At 37.4% G+C, this 27580-nt stretch overlaps 1 protein-coding gene across 2 annotated transcripts in view; it reads right to left on the reverse strand.

Moving 5' to 3' along the window:
- The window catches only part of Triqk (triple QxxK/R motif containing), a 61488-nt gene extending 41295 nt beyond the window's left edge, over positions 1–20193 (reverse strand). Inside the window, exons 1-2 of one of the 2 annotated variants that reach the window (XM_051198062.1) lie at positions 20059–20193; positions 4777–4923 (exon numbers count right to left, since the gene is read on the reverse strand). The gene's annotated coding sequence lies outside the window, so the exon portion shown is untranslated. Of the gene's footprint in view, positions 1–4771; positions 4924–20058 lie in introns of both variants that reach the window. The other variant, XM_051198054.1, reaches the window with a different exon arrangement.
- Positions 20194–27580: the final 7387 nt, after the last annotated feature.

Here is a 27580-nt window from a genome sequence, read left to right on the forward strand (position 1 = left end):
ACAGGTTTTCATAGAAATGGCTATACAAACAAGATCATCTGAACAATGGTAATACCAACAGACAGGCTAACATGGGAGGGGAAAAATCCCTTGGGGTCACATTCCTGGACAAGGAACTATAGGCAGCTGATGGACTGCTCAGAAAGGTAAAGTTGCTTCTCCAGGGGTTGAGTCCTTTCCTGGGTCTTTAGCAGGAACCCTCATTGCTGATATGAAGGCAAATCTGAAGTCACTGTTAGGCATTTCCTTACAAAATCGATTATACACTTACCATTGAATCAGCAATCATGGTATTGGTATATACCAAAAGGAGCTGAAGATTTATATTCACACAGACCTACACATAACTGCTAACACTTAGAATTAACCAATTTATTCATCAACAGGACAATTTTAAAACTATGATACTTCCACACAAAGGAGTATAATATGAGAAAAGAAATGTATAGCCATACCCAAAACGACTGAACAGAAATAATCTACTTGGTGAAAAAAATTAGCATGAACAATATATTTTTTTCTCATTTTTAAGTAGTATCAAGCAATGGGTTTCAGTACAGCTATTTTATATGTACTTTGTTCTTACTGATCTTCCTCTACAACTCCCTCCCCCTTACCCTATTCCTCCTAATGTTGTGTTTGTTTTTCTGGATCTGGCTATTTTTATTTAATGTGGTAACTGCCAGTCAATCCATTTTTCTACAAATGTCATAAATTAAGTTTTCTTTATAACTGACTAAAATTATATTTATATTTCTACAATATATTCTTATCCATTAGTCTGTTCATAGACACATACATTGGTTCCATTAGCTAATATGAAGAGGTACACAGTCAACACGGATGTACCTGGATCTCTATGGTAGGACAAATGGTCCTTTGAGTATGTACACAGGAGGGGTATAGCTGGGTCACATGACATTTCTCCTTTCAGTAGTTGAGGAAACCTCCATATTGACTTCTGTGATGTCTATAGCAGTTGACACTCACGCCAACTGTGTATAAAGGTCCCTCTGACCACACGCCCTCAGTAGCGTGCATCATTTTGCAGATGACAGCCGTATGGAAAGCAGCGAAATGGATTCTCCAAGCAATTTTACTTTGCATTTCAATGATAGATAAGCACTCCATTCGTGTCAAATTGATCAAAAATATACAGTAGGACAAAGAGACAGCTTGTCCATAAATGAAGCTAGGAAAACTGGACAGATCCAAATGCAGGAGACATTAGATACTTATCTCTAACCCTGCACAAAAATAAATTCAAAGTGGATCAAAGACCTCAATATAGGACCTTGATCCCGGGAATTTCTGTGGGGAAACACTTAAAGATATAGAGGTAGGACAAACTTTCTTCAAGAGGACTCCAATTACATAGCAAATAACCCTAAAGCTTATGTGAAATTTAAAAAAAAAAAATGTACAGCAAAGAAACTATCAGCAGTGTGAACAGACAGCCTATAAGATGAACAAAACTCTCTTCCAGCTATATACTTCAGAGAGGGCTTAAATATAGGTTATATAAATAACTTTAAAACTTTAAAACACAAAATAACATGTCTGCCAATGCATGAGCTAATTAACAAAATAAAAAAGTACTCAAAAGTAGAAACACAGTCAATACAGATTTTTTTTCAGAGTTTCACACATCTTATTACTCTAATATTCAGTGAGAAAAGCTAAATTATGGAGACACAGAATGTAAAAGTAGTGTCCAGGTGTTGTAATCCCAAAAAGAGATGAAGATGCAGAAGACTCCCAGAGCTGTAAATATCTTCTGCTGGACTTATATCCCTATGCACAGGGATCTAGGGACATATTGGTTAGAACCCATAGAATTTATAGTGCCAACAGTGAAGCTTACAGAGCTGTGAGCTTGGGATGATGATGTATTACCACGCACTCCTCAGGCTAGCACACACACCACTGTGCTGTGGGATGTGTACCCCAGATGATGCTACATGTGTGATAGGACAGCAAATACATGGGAAACCTCAGTGTCATTTCCTCCACTTTGTTGCAATCTTAAAACTGATCATAAGGAAGTTTTATAATAGAAGACTCACAAAAATTGCTCCTAGAAAATACTAATTACTTAAATTTCAGAAATTTTTTCTATTAAGAAATGTTATTTTTACATTACTCAAGATTCTTATTCACAAGCTAGATTATATCTCATGATTCATTCTCACAGAAACCACACAGAATTATTTTAAGGAATATATTTTCCAATTTTGTTGAATGTACAACAATGTAAAGAACAATGAGTTTTCCAAGACAAATTTTGCAGTAAACTATGTAATCAGGTTTAGTAATTGCCTAACGCTGTACTGCAATTCTATGCCTCTAATCTGCTGTCTCCCATTTCACTCCATAGCCACCCTACTCCCAAGACTCACAAATCCCCTAGCCACTTTCACTCTGGACACATGGGTTTGTTTCCCTGGTCAAACAAATACATACAGGACACCAAGTATTAATCTCTCACTTTGCAAGCTGGCTGTACTTCATTCTTCCCACACACACCAATCCTCAGACACGTCCTCAGAAAGTATCGGTATTGGTGCCTCTGCTTGCATCTCAAAGCAGAGAGCACCCTGCCCCCTGCCAAGGGCCTCCTGTGCTCAGTTGTCCCTATGGTCTTAGCCTTTCCACCTCTGCCCCCTCCTTCTGTCTTGACTGCTGATGCCCCAACCTGGGACCTCATCTGCTCACTAAATTCATATCCCAAGTCATTTTCCTAACTCCAACTCCTTCCCCTCAAATCTCTCTATAGTACTTCTAGAACAAGCTCTGGACACTTAAATTTAGGCAAGATTCCCCTGGGGTTATAGTTCAGTGTTTCCCTTTGTCTGTAAGTGCAGGCCTTACTCTACTGTAGTCTGGCTTTTCTTTTCTCAATAGTATTTTTACCTATCTAACCCCCAGTAGCCCCTCCCATGCACATGCGTGCACATGCATGCACACACATGTGCACGCACGCGCGCGCACACACACACACACACACACACACAGCTTTTAGCAATGAAACTCTAAATCCAATGCCCAAGGAACTGGTCTTCTCTCTCACTGCCAGTGATCACAGGGCTATTTGCAGGTGTTGGGGACACTTAAGATTTTCTATTACTATCACATAGGTAAGAAATTAACTTTTGTGGTCTCACGATATTGAGACATGGGCTTGTTTGCATGAATATATGAATATATCATATCCAAAGCTACTCTAACTGCTAATCATTTTTTCAGACTCAGATTTAGGTCAATACAATATTTTGTTGCATGTTTTTATAACAAACCGTTGTAATAAAACAGCTGTTGTAATTATGTTTTCTTTATTAAACTTTACTTATCAGGGCAAGAACTGTGGCAGCATTTAGCATCATCACTATCTACCAGTATTTAACTCTTAGTATGTACCTTACAAATGATTATGAATTTACTCATCACTTGCTTATTAGCAACCAAAGACGAGTTAGTGGAGACTGAGGAAAAACAGAGCCATCACGTACTGTGTTATTTACTTTTCTTGCTGCCCCCACATAACCTTACAAGAATTTGCATTGTTTCTCTATTAAGGACACAGGCCACTGTGGCCTGCAAGCACAGTGGGAAGTTCATGTCACAGTGTGACAGCAGGAGCATGATGTTGCTGGCTTACATCGCCATAGACCAAGAATGACAGACAGGGCAGGCAGCAGCCCTGACCTACACTTCCTGTGGCCCACTGTGTTACTTCTGCACTCAGCCCCAGCTCCCAAAGCGCTACAGCCTCCTGCGAAACACCAAGTGTTCAAATATATGAGGTTTTGTGGCACATTTCACAATAAAATCACTATCACAATTACACCTTACATTCTGGTTTGTGACAGCCATAATAAACAAGACAAGTATAAAATGTGTGACTTATTAAATACTGATTAGTACTAAGATAGAGAATGATACAGTGTTGATTACAGACCTTTTAACCGAACAGTGACCTTTTAATACAAATAGGCGGCCTCATTTTAATATAATGCAAAAGAAATAGAATAGAGCAGCAAGTTCAAACTTGCTGAAGTGGGAGGAAGCCTGAATGGTCAAAAGAGGGAGGGCCAAGCCTTGAACAAATGAATGAGTACAAAAGCAAAGATGAAATTAGAAAGAAAACAAGGGGACAGGTTTTGTAAGGAAATTGTGGCTGGTTTCAGAGCTTCAGCTTTGAGCTTGACTAACTAGAGAGCCACTGACAGGCTAGGAATCAGGAGTGGGATAGGAAAAGTGGAGACAAATGGGTAAGAGGCTGGCTTCATACTGCAGCTCTTCCCTGTAACTCTGCAGCAATGTGTCAGTAAATTAAGGAACAGTAAATGTAATACTTTACAGGTAAGTTTATGTTCACTAATTAATATATTGCAACATTGATTAAAACCAATAAGCAATTACCAAATATTATAATTTACTAAAGTAGAATAATGTACCAAGTATCAAGAGACTATATGCTAAATGTGGTAATAAGTCAGTACACAATAGTACAATATTATTTAACAAATGAGTTAGATAAAAACCCACAGCTTATGAATCCTGATTTTCTCCAATATGGCTAAATTACATAAAATTAAAACATGTAAAACATTTTCTCATTATAATTTTGCCCTCTATAACAAAAAGCAATGTTCATAATCCAAGTTCATTGCTAGGAGCAAATAATTCAAACCAAGAAAAACAAACTGAAAGGAGACAAGCCACAAATCAAAACACTTTTTTTTCCAAATGTTCAATCAAGAAAACATACCTTACACTGTGTCCTTGATGCTGCCAAGTCTGAACTCTGGAAAGCGGCCAAAACAGAGATGTTTCCCAAAGCAAGGCCTCAGAAGCTGTGCTGCATTCCAGGCAAACTCAATTCCAGTCACCAAAAATTACACTCTTGGTTGATTTTTCTTACTGTGATTTAAAATGAGAATAGATGGACAAATTAAAATGGATGATTTCCAGTTATCTAATTGACTAAAACAAGATACGTCGAAGGGGCTGGAGAGAGAAGTCAGTTGGTAAGGAGCTTGCTATGCAAACATAAGGACCATGTCAAGTTTCCAGAATGCATGAAAATGCTAGGCAGGATTTCCCACCGGAAATCTCAGTGGTGGGGGAACAGAGAGAGGATATCCCTAAAGCAAGCTGGCTAGCTGGACCAAACAAATCTGGCAACTCTGGGCTCTAGTGCCCAACCCTATCTGGTCATATTATGTGGAAAGAATTGAGAAAGATACCTGTTGTCAGCCCTGGGGCTCCAGATACACCCACACATACATACAACCACAAACATGTGATCACACACACATGAGCAAAAATAATTTTAAACATTGAAATGGAACAAAAAAGGAGAGCATTTGAAGTTTTATATGGTTCTTTTTGTTTTAGTTTTGAATCCTGGTTTTATGTTATCTATTCAACCTAAAACAGATTTAACTTCCCCAGTAAATTTGGAAAATAATGCACCTTCATAAGTCACAGTTCCCTAAAAATGGCTGGGAGAAGGTGCCTGATTGAAAACCATTACAGAAATTTACTTGATCTAATAAATATGCAAAGGTCATCTGAGAAATAGTGGGAGGTATTCTACTATGTTCCAGCAGGGGTTCTTAACCTTCCTAAAACTATGACCCTTTAATACATTTCCTCATGTTGTGGTGACCCCAAAACATAAATTTACTTGTTACTTCATAACAATAATTTGCTATGAATTGCAGTATGAATATCTGATATTCAGATATCTGGTATGAGACCATCATAGGAGTTGAGACCCATCCATAAGTTGAAAACCACTAGAGTCATGCATGAATGTAAAAGACTAATCTCAAATTATTTTTAGTTATTTCAATTTTTATATCATTACATCATAAAATAATAGTACCGAATCATAAATTTTAAACACTTCCTAAACACTTGTTAGCAATAATAGTGGAAAATAACCAAACATATGTAATTTATTTATGTTTTGTTCAATGTATTACATATATATTATGCACAAAACTCTGAACTATTCTCTAGTTTATACAGAAATTACTCTTGTATAGATGAGAATCAAATTTTTATGACTCCAAACTGCTTTCTAATAATACTATCTGAAAACTAAAAGCCATATAGTTGAGAATATTAATTTTTAATTCCAATATTATCAATATAAGTATCCTAAAATTTTTGGTAACACTCTTTTAAATGTGTGTATATATGGGTAGGTAGATGAGTGAGAGTGTGCACACACATGCACACACACACACACACACACACACACACACACACACAAGAAAACATGCAGACAAGCACAGGCTTGTGAGTGAGGGTGTCTGTAAATGCCTGAGGGCACTCCAGATCCTCTGAATCTGGTGCAGTAAGCCACTCAGTGTGGGTGCTAGGAACTGATCTTCAGGACTCTGGAAAGATATCAAGCACTGTTAGTTACTGAGCCATCTATCCAGCCTGGAGGCTTTTTATAAATACAGATAAGAATTTGAGTCAAGAGTCGTAACATGAAAGATTGGCTTTTAAATAAATAGTGCCATTACAGTTTAATGCTTATCTCATACCACAGACTAAAGGTAACAAAAAAAATGAATCACAGCCCAAAATGCAAGGGCTAGTATTATAATAAACTTGAACAAAACATCTGAGATAAACTTCATGATTTTTAGCTACTTAACGGTGTCTTAGGGAATAAAAGCAGAGTAAACAAAAACCTTAACTACAATTAATCTATTATAAGTTTCAAAGAACAAAACAGTACACAGATGACCCATACAATACAAGAAAACACAAATCAGTTATTGGATGAAAGTTTTGTACACAGATTATAAGAAGGATTCTTACCATTTAGCAATTAAAAATTACTAATCAAATTTTTCAATGATCAAGTACTTAAGATGATATTTTTCCAAAGTGTTGTAAATGTACCACAAGCACATAAGAAGATGTTCAGCATCACTGTTTTTTATAGGAATTCAGAACAATGACACCACTTTCACCTCTGCACTGGTGACTACCAAAAGCAAAACATTGGCCGTGGATGGAGAGGAGAGAGCCGACGTGTTCTAGTCAGGAAAGGAAGAGTGGACTCATGCATTAGAGAGCAGTCAGCCACAGCTCTCAGAAACCCAAAGGAGAGTCACATATGAGCAAGACTTCTGCCTCTGTGTGCCCACCAAGAGAAGTGAAAGCCGCTCATCTTCAGAACAGAATTATGTTAACAGCTGCAAAGAGAAACCAACCCACAGTGCAGGGGCTGAAGAGTCAAGACATGGCCACATTACGAGATACTAGTCAGAAAAAGGAATCAGGAGTTGATTTGTGTTACAACATGGATGATCTTAGAAAGCAAACTAAGTAAAACACAACAGGCAGAAGAGCTTACTAACTGTCAGTGCTACTGTTCAATTTACATGAAATATTCAGACTAGGAAAGCCAATAGTGCGATTCAAAAGACTGAGGGTTGCTTAGTGTAGAGGCAGAAGAGATAATGTGTGCTTTCCAATGGAGAAAAGATTTCTTGCTGAAATAGAAAAATATTTCAAAATCAGTGTCAATGGTTGCCCAATTCTGTAAACATTCTAAACCTGCTCATATGTACCATTTTAAAAATGGCAAATCTTATGCTTAAATAATATTTCTCAATATGGAGTTTTAAGTAGTGTCAAAAATAATCCATTCTGTTGTCCTTATCTAAAAACTTGGGGACCACATGTGTATCAGAAGATTTTACATTATGTAAAGGTAACATGCCCTCATAATTGTGTATATAAACACCTGGAGAGAAGCAAGGATGAACATTGGAAAAATCTCATGCCGAATAACAGTTCATCCCTGAATATCACTTCAATCACAATTTATACAAAGCTCCAGAAATGGTAATTTAATGAGACTATTGAATTTTCAAAATGCAAATAACAGGTACTGGCCACTTATAAATGATGATGAAATTAGTGATAATATTGAGCAGTTGGCATTTGTAAACTGGCAGTTAGCATGGAAAGTACTGTGATTACATCATCAGCTGTACATTCAGAACTTGTCTTCATGTCCCTCTGGAATGAGTACAATTAGCTGCAACTGATAAAATGGTCCCTTAGGGACTCGGCAAGTGACCCACTTGAGCACGCTACCTTGACAGGGAAAGGTGCTGAAAGCTGCATTGAAATCTATCCACAGACTTCATTCCTTACAGAGAACAGTGGACTGACAATTCATCAGTAAAGAGAAGAGTAAGAACTCTTTATAAGATGAAAAATAATTGCCAAGGTATATACTAATAAGATAATATTATCCAAAAGATGATCCCATTATCAGCGGAACCAGTGTTAAAAGTGGAGCATAGGTAGTTTATAGATTGCATTATGCACATCTAAACTATAAAATTTAATACCTTGCAAGATTTCGGCATCTTTGTCAAAAATCAGGTGTTCATAGGTGTGTGACTTAATATCAGTATCTTCAATTTTATTCCATTGATCCCCATGTCTATTTTTATGCTAATACCAAGATGTTTTTATTACTGTAGATCTATAGTATAGCTTGAAATCAGGGATGCTGATACCTCAGGAAGTTCCTTTATTGTACAGGACTGTTTTGACTATCCTGAATTTTTTGTTTTTCCATATGAAATCGAGTATTGTTCTTTCGAGGTCCATGAATCAACAAATGGGGCTGGCATAACTGAATGTCCCCATGTAGAAGAATACAAATAGACCCATAGTCCAAGTGGATCTAGGACCTCAAAATGAACCCAGTTACACTGAACCTAATAGAAAAAAGTGGGAGGTAGCCTTGAATGCATGGGCACAGGAGACCACTTCCTAAATAGAACACCAATAGCACAGACACTGACAGCAACAATTAATAAATGGGACCTCCTGAAACTAAGAAGCTTCTGTGAGACAAAGGACATGGTCAACAAAACAAAACAGCAGCCTACAGAATGGGAGATCTTCACCACCCAACATCGGAAAGAGAGCTGAACTTCAACATACACAAAGAACTCAAGAAATTAGACATCAAAATACAAAATAACCTAACTGAAAAATGGGATACAGATCTAAACAGAAGAAACTCAAATGGCCAAAAAAACATTTATGGAAATGTTCAACATCTTTAGCCACCAAGAAAATGTAAATCAAAATGACTCTGAGATATTATCTTGCACCTGTCAAAATGGTTAAGATTAAAAAAAAGAAAACACTGATGACAGCCTATGTTGGAGATGATATGGTGTAAGGGGAAATCTCTTCCACTGCTAGTGGTAGATCAAACTATTACACCCACTTTGGAAATAAGTATAGAGGTGTCTCAGAAAATTGGGAATCAATCAACCTCAAGACACAGCAATACCACTCTTGGGCATATACCCAAAGGATGCACAATCATACCACAAGGACATTTCCCCAACTATATTCATAGCTGCCTTATTTATAATAGCAAGAACTTGGAAACAACCTAGATGCCCCTCAACTGAAGAATGGATAAAGAAAATGTGGTACATCTACACAATGGAATATTACTCAGTGACATCTTGAAATTTGCAGACAAATGGATGAAACTAGCAAACAAACAAACAAACAAATAAAAATATCCTGAGGTAGCCCAGACCTAGAAAGACAAACATGGTATGGAGTGAATATCAGATGTAAAGCATACAATCCTCTATCACAGAGAAGCTAGTAAAAAAAAGGGCACCCAAAAAGTGCCATACATAGAGGGCCCCAGGAAAGGAAAATAGTTAAGATCTCCTGGGTAAACTGGGAGGCAGGGTAGAAGGGAGCTAATGGGGGATGGGAATCTGAGAGGGGGAACCAGTAAAAGAGATATCTAGATAGAGGGAGCCATTATGGACTTAGGGAGAAACCTGGTGCTAGAGAAATTCTTAGGAATCTATAGGGATGATTCAGCTAAGACTTCTAGCAGTAGTGAAGAGGGTATCTGAATGGAATTTCCCCTTTTATCAGATTAGTGACTACCCTAATCGCCATCACAGAACATACATTTGGTAACTTGGAAAGCACTAGGCTGAACTCTGGTTCAGTTGTAGAGAGGGAAAAAGGATCATATGAACAAGAGGGGTCAAGAGCATGATGGGGAAAACCAAAGAGACAGTGATCTGAGCTAGTGGGAGCTCGTGGACTATAGACTGACAGCCAGGGAACCTACATGGGACAGAACAAATGAAATGCCCTTTAAATGTGGGTGACAGTGAATGTGGCTTGATCTGTTGGAGAGGCCTCTGACAGTGGGACCAAGGCCTATCCCAGGTGGATGAACTGGAATTTTGGAGTTCATTCCCTATGGTGGGATACCTTGATCAGCCTTAATACAGCGGGAAGAGGGTTGGGGGGGGGGTGAGGTTCCTGCCTCAACTTGTTATGCCCAACTGTGTTGGCTCTCCAAAGGAGGCCTTATCCCCTCTGAGGATTGGGTGGGTGGTGGGGAGTGGGAAAGTGGTGGAGGGCAGAGAGGAGGGAGGGGAAACCTGAGTTGCTATCTAAAATGGAACATACTTTTTAAAATAAAAAAAAATGAAAATATAAAAATAAAATCTAAATCTGGCCAATGGGCTCCTAAAGAAAGTATCAGCTTAAGCTTCTTGAATTTTCTGTAGGCTGTATCTAGAGGTATCACAGAAGGCAAACATACATGATTATGGATTTTGTCTTAATTGATAGGTCTAGGAAGACCAGATTCTATTGCATTTTTGTACCTTATAGGTAACTTAATCTTCTGAATTTTGAACGATTTTGACTTACTTAGCACATATGTTTACATAGGACATGATGTTACATATGCATGTGTTCTAGGGTAGCTAAGAAACTGTTTACATATCAACCTTTTAAGGAGAGTGTTACAAACAACCTAGAGGTCAGACTTTATCAAGGTTACTCTTTCTCATGTGGTAACACAATTACAGAATTTTAGAGAATGCTGTGTTTGAAAGGTTTGAGAACTAATATTTTAAAATGCTAATCTGACCAGTTGTTGCACTATTTTAAAAGCTCCAATAGGTCCTCATCTATATAATGCAGATTTCTTCCCCTGACCTATAGAAGTCTTCTTCACTTGGCCACTCGGTTGCCATGGCCCCCACTCTAGCCACATTATAAATAGTCTGTCCTAGCCACTGAATTCTTTTCAATTTCCTAACCAAACGTTGGGTTCCCCTTTACAACTTCAGCGCCTTCACAACTCTATTCTCTCTATCTCAGTGTAAACATCTTCCTGGAATTACCAATCTTGAATTCACAGGAAGCCTAGGAAATGACATTTAATTTTACATTTATTCTTTGAAATTTATTTACTCTTTCAATATTTGATTATACAATTAACAAGTAATTCTATTAAATATTACAATGCTTATCTTTACAGTCACAGGGTTTTAATATACAATGGCAAAATATTTATGATACCCATGTAGTAAGTTATTTTTGCCTTTCCAAAGCAAAGTCTAAAATCTTCATAGAAAAGTTGACCCATTTCTAGACATGATAAAAAAAATGCACCATTATGACATGTATGGGAAAGCAGACTTGTCTGATGTTGGCACAGTTCACCAAAGATCAAGATGAAGAGACAAGGAAAGCACTGATGGACAGCTGCAGTAAATCTGGAAATACTGAATGGAAATGCAGCATTTAACCTTATATATTAATGCTCATCATTCAGACCAAGTGTTGAAAATATTTTACAAGCTGAAAAATGACCAGAAATTCAAAAAGCATCTTGTCTATGTAAGATATGACCACTCAAAGAAAGAACAATTTTATAAGCATAAAAGAGAAAAAAAAAACCCTATTTCATATGAAAACAAATGAATATACCTTCAGGACTGGAAAGTTCCCATTGTTTTTTTCACATCTTTTCTCTGCATTGTCTAATTCCACAAAGCAAGCAGAGAAATGGTTTGGGAATTTAAAATATATTTCAATGTGTTTAGTATTGCTAAGATTTGAGCAACAGAAATTCACTACTATAAGAATTCTAGAAAATCTTTAATTTCTTTCTTATTTTTTCCATGACCCAGGAATGCTGCAATTGCTCATTGTTACGTTTCCATGAGTTTGTAGGGTTTCTGCAATTTGGGTTGTTGTTGAATTCCAACTTTAACACATGGTGGTCTGAAAAGAAACAGGGGGCTATTACAATTATTTTGTATCTGCTGAGGTTTGTTATACAGCCTAGTATGCAGTTGATTTCAGAGAAGGTTCCATGTGGAGCTGGGAAGAAGGTATATTCTTTTGTATTTGGATATTAAACCAAATTTGGATAACTTCTGTTAGTTCTTTTGTTTCTTTATTAAGTTTCTGTATGGGGGTCCTGTCAAGTGGCGAGAGTGGGGTGTTGAGGTCTCCCACTATGGAAGCAGAAGGTTCATTACCAAACTCTTTTTAAGAGGCTACAATTACCTTGGTACCCAAGCCACACAAAGACACAACTAAGAAAGAGAGCTACAGACCAATATCCCTCATGAACATTGATGCAAAAATACTCAACAAAATACTGGCAAATAAAATCCAAGAACACATCAGAGAAATCATCCAACAAGATCAAATAGGATTCATCCCAGGGATGCAGGGATGGTTCAACATAGGAAAATCTATAAATGTGATCCACCATATAAACAAACTGAAAAAGAAAAACCACATAACAGTTCACTAGATCCTGAAAGAGCCTTTGTCAAAATCCAACACCCATTCACGATAAAAGTCTTGGAGAGATCAGGGTTAACAGGAACATACCTAAACAAAATAAGAGCAATATACAGTAAACCAACTGCCTACATCAAACTGAATGGAGAGAATCTTAATGTGATTTCTCTAAAATCAGGAACAATACAAGGCTTGCCCTCTCTCTCCATATCTCCTCAATATTGTACTTGAAGTCCTAGCTAAAGCAGTAAGACAGCAAACAGAGATCAAGAGGATATAAATTGGAAAGGAAGAAGTCAAACTGTCACTATTTGCAGATGATATGATAGTTTACATAAGTGTTCTGAAAAACTCTACCAGAAAACTCCTACAGCTGATAAACACATTCAACAAATTAGCAGGATACAATCTAAACTCAAAAAAAAAAAAAAAAAAATCAGTAGCCCTACTATATACAGACAATAAAGGGGCTGAAAAAGAAACCAGAGAAACATCACCCTTTACAATAGCCACAAACAACCTAAAGTGTCTTGGGGTAAAACTTAACAAACAAGTAAAAGATCAATATAGAAAGAACTTTGTGTCTTTAAAGAAAGAAAGAAATTAAAAAGGATATCAGAAAATGGAAAGATCTCCCATGCTCTTGGATAGGTAGGATAAACATAGTAAAAATGGCAATCTTGCAAAAAGCAATCTCCAGAGTCAAGGCAATCCACATATAAATCCCAGCACAATTCTTCACTGATCTTGAAAGGATAATGCTCAAATTTATATGGGGAAAAAAGACCCAGGATAGCCAAAACAATCCTGTCCAATAGAGGAACTTCCAGAGGCATCACCATCTCCGACTTCAAGCTCTACTATAGAGCTATAATCCTGAAAATAGCTTGGTATTAGCACAGGAATAGACAAGTAGACTAATGTGATAGAATTGAAACTCCTAATTATAACCCACACACCGACAAACACTTGATGTTTAACAAAACAGCTAAAATCATACAATGGAAGGAAGAAAGCATCTTCAACAAATGGTGCTTATACAACTGGATGATGGTTTGTAGAAGACTGGAGATAGATCCTTGACTATCACAATGCACAAAACTGAAGTCCAAATGGATCACAGACCTCAAAATAAATCTAGCCACACTGAACCTCTTAGAAGAGAAAGTGAGAGGTACCCTTGAAAAAATTGGTACAGGAGACTACTTCCTGAACATAACACCAGTAGCACAGACACTAAGATCGACAATTAATAAATGGGACATCCTCAAACTGAGAAGCTTCTGTAAGGCAAAGGACACAGTTGACAAGACCAAAAGGCAGCCCACAGAGTAGGAAAAGATTTTCTCCAACCCCACATCTGACAGAGGGCTGATCTCCAAAATATAAAAGGAACTCAAGAAACTAGTCATGAATACACCAAATAACCCTACTAAAAAGTGGAGTATAGAACTCAATAGAGAATTCTCAATAGAAAAATCCAAAACGGCTGAAGTACACTTTAGAAAGGAATCAACATCCTTAGCCATCAGGGAAAAGCAAATCAAAACAACTCAGAGATATCATATTACTCCTGTCAGAATGACTACAATTAGAAACACCAATGACAGCTTATGCTGGAGAGGATGTGGACAAAGGGGAACACTCCTCCACTGCTGGTGTGAATGCAAACTTGTACAGCCATTTTGGAGATCAGTATGGCATTTCCTCAGGAAAATGGGAAACAATCTACACAGGACCTGGCAATTCCACTCTTAGGCATATACCCAAATGATCCATGTCCACAGGAACAAAGACATCTGTTCAACTATGTTCGTAGCAGCATTATTTGTAATAGCAAGAACCTGGAAGCAACCTAGATGCCTCTCAACTGAAGACTGGAGAAAGAAGAGGTGGTATATTTACATAATGGAATACTACTCGGTGGGGGAAAAACAAAAAACAAAAAACAGTGGAATCTTGAAATTCACAGGCAAATTGATGGAACTTGAAGAAACCATCCTGAGTTAGGTAACCCAGTCACAAAAAGAGGAACATGGTATGTATGTTCCTCACATATGGATTTTAGACATAGAGCAAAGCATCACCAGCCTATAATTCACACCACCAGAGAAACTAGGATACAAGGAAGAACTGAAGAGATTCATACAAGGTACCATACAGAAGGGGAAATGAACAAGATCATCTGAGCATATTGGAATTAGGGGGGTTAGTGAATGGAGAAGGAGTTAGGAGAAAGAGAAGGGAAGGAGAGGAGAACATGTGGGACCAAGAAGATTGAATCAGGGAATGAATAGAAGAGTGAAAAAAAGAAAAAAGAGGTACCATAATAGAGGGAGCCATTATAGGTTTGAAGAGAAAACTAACTCTAGAGAAATGTCCAGAGAACTACAAGGATGACCCCAACTAACAATATGAGCAAGAGTGGAAAGTATACCTTAAATGTTAAATGCCCTTCCCTGATAATGAGATTGATAGCTAACCTATAATTCATCATAGAGCTCTTATCTAGTAGCAGATGGAAACAGAAGCAGACACCCACAGCTAAACACTGAGTTGAACTCATGGAATCCGGTTGCAGAGAGGGAGGAGTGATGAGCAAAGGTGTCAAAACCAGGCTACAGAAACCCACAGAGACAGCTGATCTGAACAAGGAGGAGCTCATGGACCCCCAGCTGGGAATCTAGCATGGGACTGACTCAGACCCCCTGAACCTGGGTCTCAGTCAGAAGACCTGGGCAGTCTAAGGAACCTCTAACAGTGGAACCAGGATGTATCCCTGGTACATGAATGGACTTTGGGAACATTCCCCATGGAGGGATACTCCCCTAGCCTAGACGCAGGAGGGGGGCTTGACAGATTTTGATGATCCCTCCTAGAAGGCATCACCCTTCCTGTGGAGTGGGGGGGGTCAGAATGGGATGGGAGGAGAGTTAGCAGTTGTAGGAGGGAGGGAGTTAGGAAAGGAGGGTTGGGGAACTGGAATGAATATATATATATATATATATATATATATATATATATATATATATATATGTATGTATATGAAACTATGGGATCCTGAGAAGCACAGAAGTGACAGAATCAGAAAATAAATAATCTGCTATGACCCAGTCCATAGAGACTGAGTGCTCTACTATGTCGCTGTGAATAATGCATTGCAATGCTCAAATATGGTGATGAAAAAAAATAAAAAAAACCTTGAATCTCCAGTCCTTCCTACTCAGAATGAACTTGATGACTAGAAACACTTTAAAACCCTATGAATAATATGTTTGCTATCAGAGTCCAATCTAAACCTTTCAATCCATTGTACTTCCCACTTGAATCAGGGTATAAGCTATATTTTTTTTAGGATCATGTCATGGATTTCCATGTACTTTTTTATTCTAAATTTGGCATTTTTATGGAAAACAAAGTGGTCTCTGGATTGAACCATCTTTGTTTTGTCATAGTTAAAATTTTACATTTTACAATCTAACTGGACTGCTATTTTTGCAACCAAGGAACTATGCAAAACTACAAAGGTAGAAACTACTTTCCTCTTAGTGGATTTCCATGACTTGAAAGACATGCTGTGGATGAGAACTTTCATGTTCTAAAACTCTTGTAATTATGATTAAATACAATGGCCTATAATATCACTGAGTACAAAATGCTGGCCTTTTTATTATTATTTAAATTCATGAGGTAAAAGAATTTCTTTTCATTATACATAAACAAATCACTCTACTGTTTCAAAGCCACCTGGCATTTCTATCATATCTTAAAAAAGATTAAGTATATTTCAGAGGTCTAAAAAAGAATTAGTTCCAGGACTAAATGATTCCTATTTGTTTCATTAAGAAATTTCTTGAAGAAATCAAATATGAGTAAATATGTATCACTATTTTCTATTAGCAGCATTTTGGCTATTGTGAGCGAATACAAAACTACTATATTCTAAGAAATAGGCTTAAGACCTTCATAGAGCCAAAGCTATTCAAATAAAAACAAGGATATAGGCACAAAGTCTGTGGGAAATACAGTCTCACTTCATGCTCTGATATTGAGGAACATTCCCAGAGGAATGTTTTTGGATGGAGACTCAGCATTGCAGTAAGAAAAGAATATTATTCCTCCAGCTGACAGACATCACTGTTACCCAAGTCTCAGGTCTCAAATGTCTAAAGTAGCTTCTTTAAAGACATTATAATGATGTGAAAATACTGTCTTCCCAAGAGCAAGAAATACAACTCATTATAAGAAATCTATGATTCCATTCACTCACAGCTTCTAAATAAGAGAATGTAATATTTAATATCAACTATCATCTTGACCATACCCTGGGTGTGTCACTGAAAGATTATCATCATTAACTCGAGGTGGAAAGACCCAGTCTAAAAGTGGGTGACACTATTCCCTGTGCAGGTCTTGGTTAGCATATAAAGAAGGAAGTCAGCTAAGCACAAGCATTTATTGTTCACTTCTTCTGTTGATGCAATATTCCCAGTAGCTCTGTGCTCCTTTCCCCCAACTTTGACTACTTCTGGTACATTAATCCAGAATAAACCCTCCCAACCTTCAGTTGTTCTAGTTGGGTATTTTGTCAGCAACAAGGTATATGTAACCAATACATAGCAATGTCTAATCAGTGACTGGCACCGGCCAGTCTGTATCACTCTGATGATGGAGCCAACGTATATGATATAAGACAGTAAGTCTGAGTAAGCTCATCTATTCTGAAAACTGAATATTTTTCCATTAGGTGATTGAGGTCTAGTCTCTGGGAAAGGGAATATAGGCTAGGAGTAACTACTAGCCATTTTTGGTATCCTATCCAAAGCACTAACCCCTAGCCAGCTTGTTAATAACAAAACTGATGTTTGAATACTGTTTACAAGCTCAAGACAAGAAACAAAAATCAATTACTCAGTATTAAAATGCTTAAGGCATTGATGTTCTATCTATCTTTCTTTGATCCAGTTTCTCTACTAAAAAATGAGAGTCTAGTAAAGAAGGGGCAGAGATCATATGAATAGTTCTAAAAAATATCAGGTCCTTTTGTATACTGAACACTTACAACAAAAGAAATAGATATTTCTTACTCTGATACTTTCTCTATCCAGTGGTAACATGTCTACAATCAGTACCCACTTTTGTGGGTGATTTGATCAAAGAAAATATCAAACTTTATTTAAAGTATTCCATCTGAATATAAAGTCACGAAAACAACAACCAGTGAAGACAGCCATGATATATATGTTAACCTAAAATTAAATTAAGTTAAAACACAAAAGATCTTTCACTTTAGCTATAAAGAAGAAACAGGCAATGATTTTACAGTTGCATGAACTAAACATAATCAGCCTCTGCACAAATGAACACTGATACAAGAGAAATTTTTCACATTTTATGTTTATCTCAAAATGCAATTTAACACTGCCATATAACATTACATTTTTTCCCACTTGTTTAAATACCTGAATATGCTTTCCTAAGCAGGATCAATGGAGAACTGGAATGAAATACAGCTTACACTTTAACACATTCATTATTCAGCATTGGATGTTTCTGTTCATTGGTTGCTAATAAATATATGAGGTGGATTCTAATGACTCTATTTGGATAGTTAGATAGAATAAAAGGCTCTTTGGAAGAAAGAGTTTTAAAATCTCTGCTCCAAGTTTTCCTTAGTCAAACATGGGAGAAAGTCATTATCTAAGAAAATAGGTGGTCTCAATATAGCTTCCAGTTACTCTTCAAATTCTGCCTGATATAAAGGATTACCTACAGCTATCTCTGGCTTCTGAAAATGGTGACATCAGAAAGTCTGGAAATTATTAGACTTAATACTAATATTTCCTAATCTTTCCAGGACCACACCCTCACTTCTCTGTGTATTCTTGACAGGAGGAGAGAACTAATGAGGCTAAGTGCAGAGAAATTGCCATGAAAGACTCTTCATGTGCTACTTAAGCAATAACAACACTGAACGAATATTGGAGAGATTAATGGACTTCCTTTTCATTTTTCAATAAACCAGAGAATTAAGAGAAAATTCAACAACATCTTTAAGTTCTCTATGCTATGAACACATTACAGTCAGTAACACTTGGCATTTGTACAGATCACTATGTTTGTTTGTTTGCTTGTTTGTTCGTTCGTTTGTTTTCCCCGATAGGGTTTCTCTGTGTAACAGCCCTGGCTGTCCTAGAACTCACTTTGTAGACCAGACTGGCCTCTGCCTCCCTAGTACTGTGATTAACAGTGTGCACCTGGCCAGATCACTATTTAATTTTATTTTTAAATCAATTAATCCTACTAGGGTAGATACTAGATAGAACACTTTTGAGATGAAAAATGGTCCACAATTCTCACCTAAGGAAAACTAACCTTGCCTTATACTGGCATGTTAACTGCAGAACAAGCAAAGCTCCCTCCCTGGGGACTTACACTGGAAACCTGGCACACAGAGACTGAAATGCTAACTTCCTTCTCCTTCGTGTTTTCCCATAGAATGTTCTGCCAAACCATTTGGGCCGAAAGATATGGGGGAAGAAGAGATCTGCATGGGTTGTCTGTGTTGCTATCTTGTAGTCATCATTAAATTTGGATCCAATTGTAAATGCTTAGAGGTTTAATATGCTTCACGGAGGACTGCAAGGAAGATAATACATGAAAGGCCTTCCTGTAATGAGTTGCAACTTCCAAAGGAAGTTCATTAAGTTCAGTGGAAGGCACTATACCACAGAGCCCCTTCTCCCAGTCATCCACACAGACAGCACCATAGACTGGGTTCAGGGGTTCAAAGATCATCGGGAAGAGTAACCCCATTTCACCACCAGCACTAACCAATAAAGCAACTGTTCTCTGCAAATGTTTTAATTTCAGAGATTGTTCCTACAAAAGGGAAACAAACAAGAGAGAATAAACAGGAGTTAAAACGCAGAAGGAGGCCTGAGCAGGATTTGTAGTTGAGAGTTAGGCAGCTTCGGAAAGGCCCCTCGAATTAATGGACAGAACAGGGAGCAAATCCCCAGCCTAGGGTTAGTCTGAGAGGGAGCAAGGGGGGCAGAATGGGTGGGACCGAGAGTTTCAGGACTAAGAGCCCCAGGACACGCTGGCAGGGCGCACCCCACGTTGCTTGGTAACCGAGGCAGCCACGCCCACCCCGCCCCATCTCTCCGGGCGCCAGAGGCACAGACCCATGGAAAAGGAGGCCGCCCTAATGGGCTCGGAGCCCGGCTCCCCTGGAGGAGCCTTCCAACGCCCAGGCCCCGCGCCTGGGGCCGCCCCCGGGCCGGATCTACAGTCTCCACAGTGCTGGGAGACGCCAGCGAAGCGTGCTTCCAGCCCTGCACCCGCGTCCTGCGCACTGTGACCCCGAACCCCCAACCCTCGCCGGAAACACACCTCAGCGTAGCACAGCCAGGGCGGCCCAACTGCGGGTCCGGCCGGGTGGGCAGCTGTCCACGCTGCTGTCACTCAGAGGCAGGGGCGGGACGAGAAGCTGCACACCCCTACTCCAGCAGGACCATAGGAGGAGGGGCGGGGCCACCCCTCACTCTGTGCTCTGATTGGCTGGGCCTTCCCTGTGCCAGCCTGCAGGACTGCGAGAGCCCTTAGGCCCATCCGTTTTCTATACCAGAAAACTAGTACTTCTGGCATGCTCATGTTAACCGTCATGAATCTGACTTTACTCCACAAACATAAAGGAAAAGCAAAAGTTATTTTAATGAGTTACGTTCAAACACACTCAAATTCAGCCAGGGGAACACCCTTAGGAAAACTTTCTAACAGTGATAACATGTTGATAGGAGATTCAAGGAACTGGAGGTGTGGTGAGTTTAAAAACCATGAATTAAAGGAAGGAAAATCCTTATTTAAATTTTAAACTTTTAACAAGAGAATCGGTTTAGGAAAAAGAATTGCGGAAATATGACCAATGACTACTATTACAGTCTGTTTCAGGAACGTTTGCACATCTGTAAAAAGGGAACAAACAGTACTGATGTATATACCATTTGGAAAGTATTTGACAAGCGACTGGTCAATAAATTATGCTTTTAACAATACTGACAAAACCTCCACGGTGTATGAAACCCAGACTAGAAGTGGTCATTGAATAAACCTAAGGGTCAGCACTGACTCTCTTTATACTGATGTAAACTAAATGTTAAATCCAGACTGTAGGCATCAGAAGGGATGAAGGACACCAGGGAAGAATGACCTGCCAAAACTACTAAGCAAGGCTCACATGGGCTGCCAGTGACTGAGGTGGTACAGGGCCTGAACAGGTAGGTCTGTACCCAGTCCTCTGCTTCTGTGTTATGGCTGTTAGCTTGGTGCATCTGTGCAGCACCTAACAATGGGAGAGGATGTATCTCTGACTCTGTACCTGTTCTTTAGATTCTTTTCCTCCTATTGGGTTGTCTTGTCCAGCCTCATTATGAAGGATTTTGCTTTATTTTATTGTATCTCTTTTTGTCCAGTTTGGCTATTCCCTCTTAGAGGCTTGAAGAGGAAATGTAGGATGGGGGGAGGAGTGTGTGGATCCAGTAACAGTGGAGAGAGAGAGGAAACTGGCTGGGATGTATTGTATGAGAGAGAATCTATCTTTAATTCAAACCGAAAAATACAAAATAATAAAAATAAATAAATAAATCCCTTTCAATTATAATTTTTGTTACAAAAGTTTGTTACCCTCCTCTAGATACCCCATCACTTCCTCTGTAAGAGACAAAATATCATACAGAAAGAATGTAGAAACATTATTGAGGAATAAAGTCAAAATGTGTTTTTATTTTCTGTATCTCTAAATTATTTTCCTGTATTCAGTCTCTTTAAAATGAAGCAAAGGTAAAATTAAATGAGATTATATTAATGTAATTAATCAGGCTTGTATATGTATTTTTCTCAGGGAGGGAGTTAAAATGATGAAACCTTCTATTCATCATTTATTAAATCAAAAACAACAAATATGTATTTTGTCAGCTATGATAGTAGAAATAAAAACCAATACCTCAAGATACATGCTTCATTTTTCAAATGAAATGCACAGCACTTTGTGATAAAATTGTTCCAATAAAAGGAACACATTCCAATTGCAAATGATTTTAATTTTTTTTATCTTGCTGCACTTTCAGCCTTCTGAAAGTTTGAACTGTGAATAATTCTACCCAGAACTTTCTTGATGTGTGTAACGTATGCTCCTGTTTAAGTTCTTTAATCTTTTAAAACATTTTAGTCTGAAAGAGTTATGATTGTATATTAATAAGTACACTATATAAATAAATGCTGTTAGCTTTAAATAAATGTGGAGAATGTCTTTGAGTCATTTTTCAAATGCATATTCAAATAGAGAAAATGCTTTTGTTTGAATTTCTCGCATGCATAAAATACACATTTAAGTAAATGTATTGTATGCATGTAAATGTGTTATCTTTGACATAAACACAGCTGTATATTCCACATATGTATAGCTGCAGATGTTGGAGGCATTTATTCTGATTGCTGGAACTATGCACCTTTTTATTTAGTCACACATCCAGGAGAAAACACTATGCTCCATATGCAAAGAACAGAGAATAGCAAGTCTCTGCCACTGAATTTCTAACTGTGGATATCCTTATGAGATGGGTTTGGTAATGTAACGTTACTTATTTTGTAAGCATTTACAAATGAAGTATGAAGTGGCACTGGTCACTTTGCAATATATAGTAACTACAGTGAAGTAGACTTCCTCCAATCTTTAAAACAAATTAAGCTAAAAAAAAAAAAAAGAAAAGAAAAGAAAAAGGCTCCAAATAACTAAATGCTTCCTACATTCGTAATAGAAGAATTTGAGGCTCTCTAGATCATATTTTACATTTGATATCTCTGCTCCAACATGTGTAATTCTTACATAGATACAAGATATATTAAAAGAACACACACATATACAGAAGACCTAATAAACTGACCAAGTACCAAATAAATAGATAAATATAGTTTAGAGACAGACAATAAATAATTGAATGGCAGGGTGGTGGTACATGTTCATGTTCCCAGCAAATGGGAAGCTGAGGCAGAATTGCTGTAATTTCTAGGTCAGGGTCATAGATAGTGTTCTATTCCGGAGACACTATGACCATTGAACCTCTCTCATAAATAAAGTGTTTAATTGTGACTAGCTTACAGTTTCATAAGCTTAATCCACTGCCATCCTTTTGGAGAACATGGCAGCATCTAGGCAGGCATGCCTGGAAAGGTAACATAGAGCGTTACATCCTGATCCTCATGTAGCAGAGGGAATGAGGGTGAAGACAGTAAGACTGGGTGACTGGGTCTGGCCCTGGCATGGGCATTTGAGATATCAAAGCTCATCCCAAGTCACACATTTCCTAATCCTTCATCAAATGCTTAGCTCTGACTAAGCATACAAATATATAAGTCTATAAAGGCCAATGTCATTCATTCTAGCATTGGTTAGATAGTGAATATCAGATCAGTACAGACTATATAACAAGACTTTGTCTCAGAAACCCAAACATTAAAACATCCTTATGTACATTATAAAATGCTCTTTATTTCTTATAATATTATCTGCTGTGAAGCAACATTTCTTATATGAATATAATTATGTCTAGGTTCCTTATTTTGTTCCTATGTTCTTTTTTGAGATAGGTTCCCACACTATACCCCAGATTGACCTGGAAATCACTATGTACTCTAAGTTGGGTTGAATCATGGAGATCTCCCTGCCTCAACCTCAAAAAGAACCGAGATTATGAGCCAGCACACCAAGAATTTCTTTCTTTTGAATACCATTAACATATTAACATTATTTAAAATTTCAGGTTTTACTTTAACCAACCTGTGTCTACATATCTTAAAGTGTTTTAGATAACTTATTGCTTGAGCCTTCTTTCAGTCTAATTTGATATTACATGTCCCATGATTATAAAGTATGCCTTTTTCATTAATACCATTACTGATATTGCTTGGGTTCTGTGTGCTTTTTTGCTATTATTTTTTCCTCTAGGCTCATTGTATAATTGTTCCCCTTTGTTTGTGTTCTATTTGAGAAAATTTTTATGACTCAAATTTATTTCCTTATTATTTTAACATCAAAACTTTAATGTTGCCACATGGCCAAGTCTTTACATTTAACTTACCACCATCTAAGTAAGTAAGAAATTATATATATATATATATATATATAATTTCATACATAAGGAAACAGTCTTCACACACTCCATGGTATATCTTTTCAGCCTGCATTGTCATGCATTTTACATCTAGTAGATATCCCATCATTGAATAATGAATGTGGTTATTGAGGGGGTGAGGTCCTCTCAAAAAGAAATATTTAAAACCTTGAAAAAGAATATTGTATATTCTCCCAAATATTTATTATTTCCAGTTCCTGTTACTTCTTTGTGAAACTACCTATTACATCATGAAATATTATTTTAATTTCATTTAACAAACTTTGAATTTCATTTAACATTAAATATTGTGTCTGTGTCCGTCTAGTAGCAGTGAACTTTTTAACCTTTTTGTATGTTCTAATAAGTTATTATTTTAACCTTTAGCTCTCAGACTTATTACTGTTGGACATAAAATCCAGATGTCAGTTTTTATCACTGTGTTAAGACAACATCCAAATTCCTTCTCTGCATTGCAAATTTCTAACAATATATCTGCTGATCTGTAACTACTGAAGTTTTCTTCTCTGTATCTTTCTGATTTTTCCCTTTAATGGCCACTTCAACTTGTTCACATCAAGGAACCATGTCATTTTTCTTCGTTTTGTGTCTCTGGTCTGTTTCATTTCTTACACAGATTTACAATTTCATCAAATTTAAAAATATTTCACTCATGGCTTTAAATATATTTTCCTGGTACTTTTTTCCTTTGGGGATGCCAATGATTTCTTATTTTCTACTTACCTCAATAGGTTTTGACAGTCTCTATCATTTTATATTCAAATTCAGGGCTCTTTATCTCATCCAATGGATTTTCCATGCTATACATTGTTTATTGTTCTTTTTTGCAGTCGTAAGTTTAAAGTAGCAGTTTTTAAATGCCATAATTTATTTCCTTATCATTTACATCCTGTTCTCTAATTTCTGACCATTAGGGATGTGTTCATGATGACTGTTTATCCTGTTTGCCTAATACTCCATCATCTGTGTTTCTTCTGGATTTGTTAAAATTTTAATAGCATATATTAAGTGTAGAAAGCCATGAATTGCATTACAACATTTCCACATTTTAGCATAATGTACTTTGATGGTATCCCATTGAGTTCAGTTAGTGCTGAAGATTGAAAAATATGTATGGGATCTTCTGCTAGAGCATGAGGGTCCTACCAGGCAGTACATCCTCAAGAAAATTATCTCCCTCCCTGAACAGCCACTATCTTCCTTTGTTTTCTCAGCTAGAGGATGGGCCTCTGACCTCTGCCTCTATCCATGCTGGTATTTTGAGTGCCTCCATTTTGTGCAGGTCTTTGCTGCTAGAAATGCAGAAGACAGAATTCCATAGCACTCCTGAACATCTTCTGGCTCTTACATGCTTTCTACCCACTCACCCAAAGTGTTCTCTGAGGCTTGGATGGGGGATGATGTGTATGAACCATCTACTCCTCAGCACTGCAAATCTCATATTCTCCTTACTTTGACAATTATGAATCTGAGTATCAACTCCTAAGTGCTGATAGAGAAGCTTCTCTGACCATGTTGAAAGCTGCACAAACCCATGGACATAAACATAAATAGAAAGAAGCTTTCTGTAGTTGTGTTAAAACACTTTGCCCAAAAGCAGCATGGGAGGAAAGGGTTTATTTGGCTTCTGATTCAGTTCCTGCCCCAGGTTCCTCACTTGAAGTCCTATCTTGGCATCTGTGCTGATGAGCTGTAACCCTTAAGGATTTTAAACCCTTTCCTTCCTAAATTGCTTTTGCAATTAATTCTACAGAGAGGATGTTAGTGTGCTGGACTTGCCCATGTTGGCTTGAAAGAAAATTGAGTAAGAGCTGGAAAATCCATTGAGTGGTCAGATCTTATATGTCTTTGTGCACAATTGTCTTCTTTTCATAATCCTTGTGTTCAAATGGGTATCTCTTCCAGTTTTACAAGGGGTTCTTCTTGATCAACTTTCATTTGTGACATTAATCCCCTTCACATAGAGGACACAAAGCAAACTAAAAGGACGTCAATGATTAAAAAATATAGTTTCTCTAAAAATTGTTAGAATTACTTAAAAGTGGAAATTTGGTGAGCACCATATCCCCAATAATGACAGAAAAGTTATAGTTACAGGAAAATCTGTGGATTTAATCATTAAATTTAATAATTTAATAAGTGAAACAGCTCTCCCACACCATGGGAAGCCAAGTATTTGCTGATACATCCACATCACAGCCCTGCATCTGTGAACAGAGCAGAACAGGTGATGGAAACATTGTAACAGCCAGAATATTGTGGAAGTCAGCTGTGAATGTCTCTTAGAAGTGGCTGTGTAAAGAAGACTGTATGAAATGACAGTCACAATGTACATATTAATGTGGAAGAGAGAGAATATTTCTGGATCCTACCCTAGACAAAGAAGTACAACTAATGACTACCAGAAGACGAATTTATTGCCTCTTAGGGTAATAAACCCCATTATTGGTTGTCCACTGCAGAGTGCTCAGCCTGGAAACCACATTTACACAAACCACAAAAAATTTAGCAAATTATATCTTTAAATATTTGTGCATGCATAGATATATACATATACATGTACATATCAGTAATTATCAAATAAAAAGGATTTTAAACAGCTTCAAACTCATACATGAACATTTCCTCATCAAACTAAGTTTTATGTATTTATGTTTAACTTGCTGCTCCATCTCACTGTGAACATGGAAAAGAACATAAAGACCTAACCATGACATAGCCTGAATGCTATGTTGTCTAGGAATTTTCTTAGCCAAACAAATCCACCCATCACTGTCAATCTTGTCCTCAGAATATGAAAATGATGAAGCCAGATTCTCTGTCAGGGAGTACCACTAGGGCGGGTCTTAATGGAATTCTTGCTCCATTCTGAAGCTCAGGAGTCAGGCCTCCACAATTCTCATTTCTCTTAGCATTCTGGTCTTCCAAACTCCCATCAGACTTGTCCATAAAGTTTTGCTTAGAGAATTCTAGAACTTCTCTAGCCCACACCTGCAACCTATGTCAGAGGCCTATAGTACATTCATTAGCACTTTATTACAACATCAGCCCATTCCCTGTATCAATTTTCTGTATTAATGAATTTTCTTGCAGCTAAAATAAAATGGCCACAAATACAACTTAATGAAGGATGTATTTTGGCGATTTTTAAAGGATATAATTCATCGCTGCAGAGAAAACATGCTATCAAGAGTTATCTTTAACTGTGCATATGGTCATGTTGCATGTATAGTCAGAAACATAGAAGTGAGTGCTGATACTCAACACTTTCTCATGTTTATTTAATCCAGGTAGTCCTCTATGAAATTACAACACTAATATTCAAAGTAGGATATCCCTTTTCAGGTAATCCTCCCTGGAAATTGACTCAAAACCCAGAGGTGTGTTTCCTCGATAATTCTCAATCTTGTCAAGTTGATAATCAAAAATCATATTAATGATTTTTAGAAACCAGTAACAATTCAATGTAAGGTAATTTAAGATACAGATTTAATACAGAAAATTGTTATCACAGTGTTCATTAATGGTCAGAATGATGTAGGATATAGAGACACCTGGAATCACCAACAAAACAGTATAGTATGCTCTTTTTTTTTTTTTTTTTTTTTTTTTTTTTTTTTGATAAAATGAAGTAAAGGGAGACAGTTCATAAAATTTTTTCTCAAATTGGGAGCTTTGTGTCTTATTTGTCAATTTATAAGAAAATTAAATTAGCCAGAACATCT

Source organism: Phodopus roborovskii, unplaced genomic scaffold (genome assembly GCF_943737965.1).
Source record: "Phodopus roborovskii unplaced genomic scaffold, PHOROB, whole genome shotgun sequence".
Taxonomy (NCBI): Eukaryota; Metazoa; Chordata; class Mammalia; order Rodentia; family Cricetidae; genus Phodopus; species Phodopus roborovskii.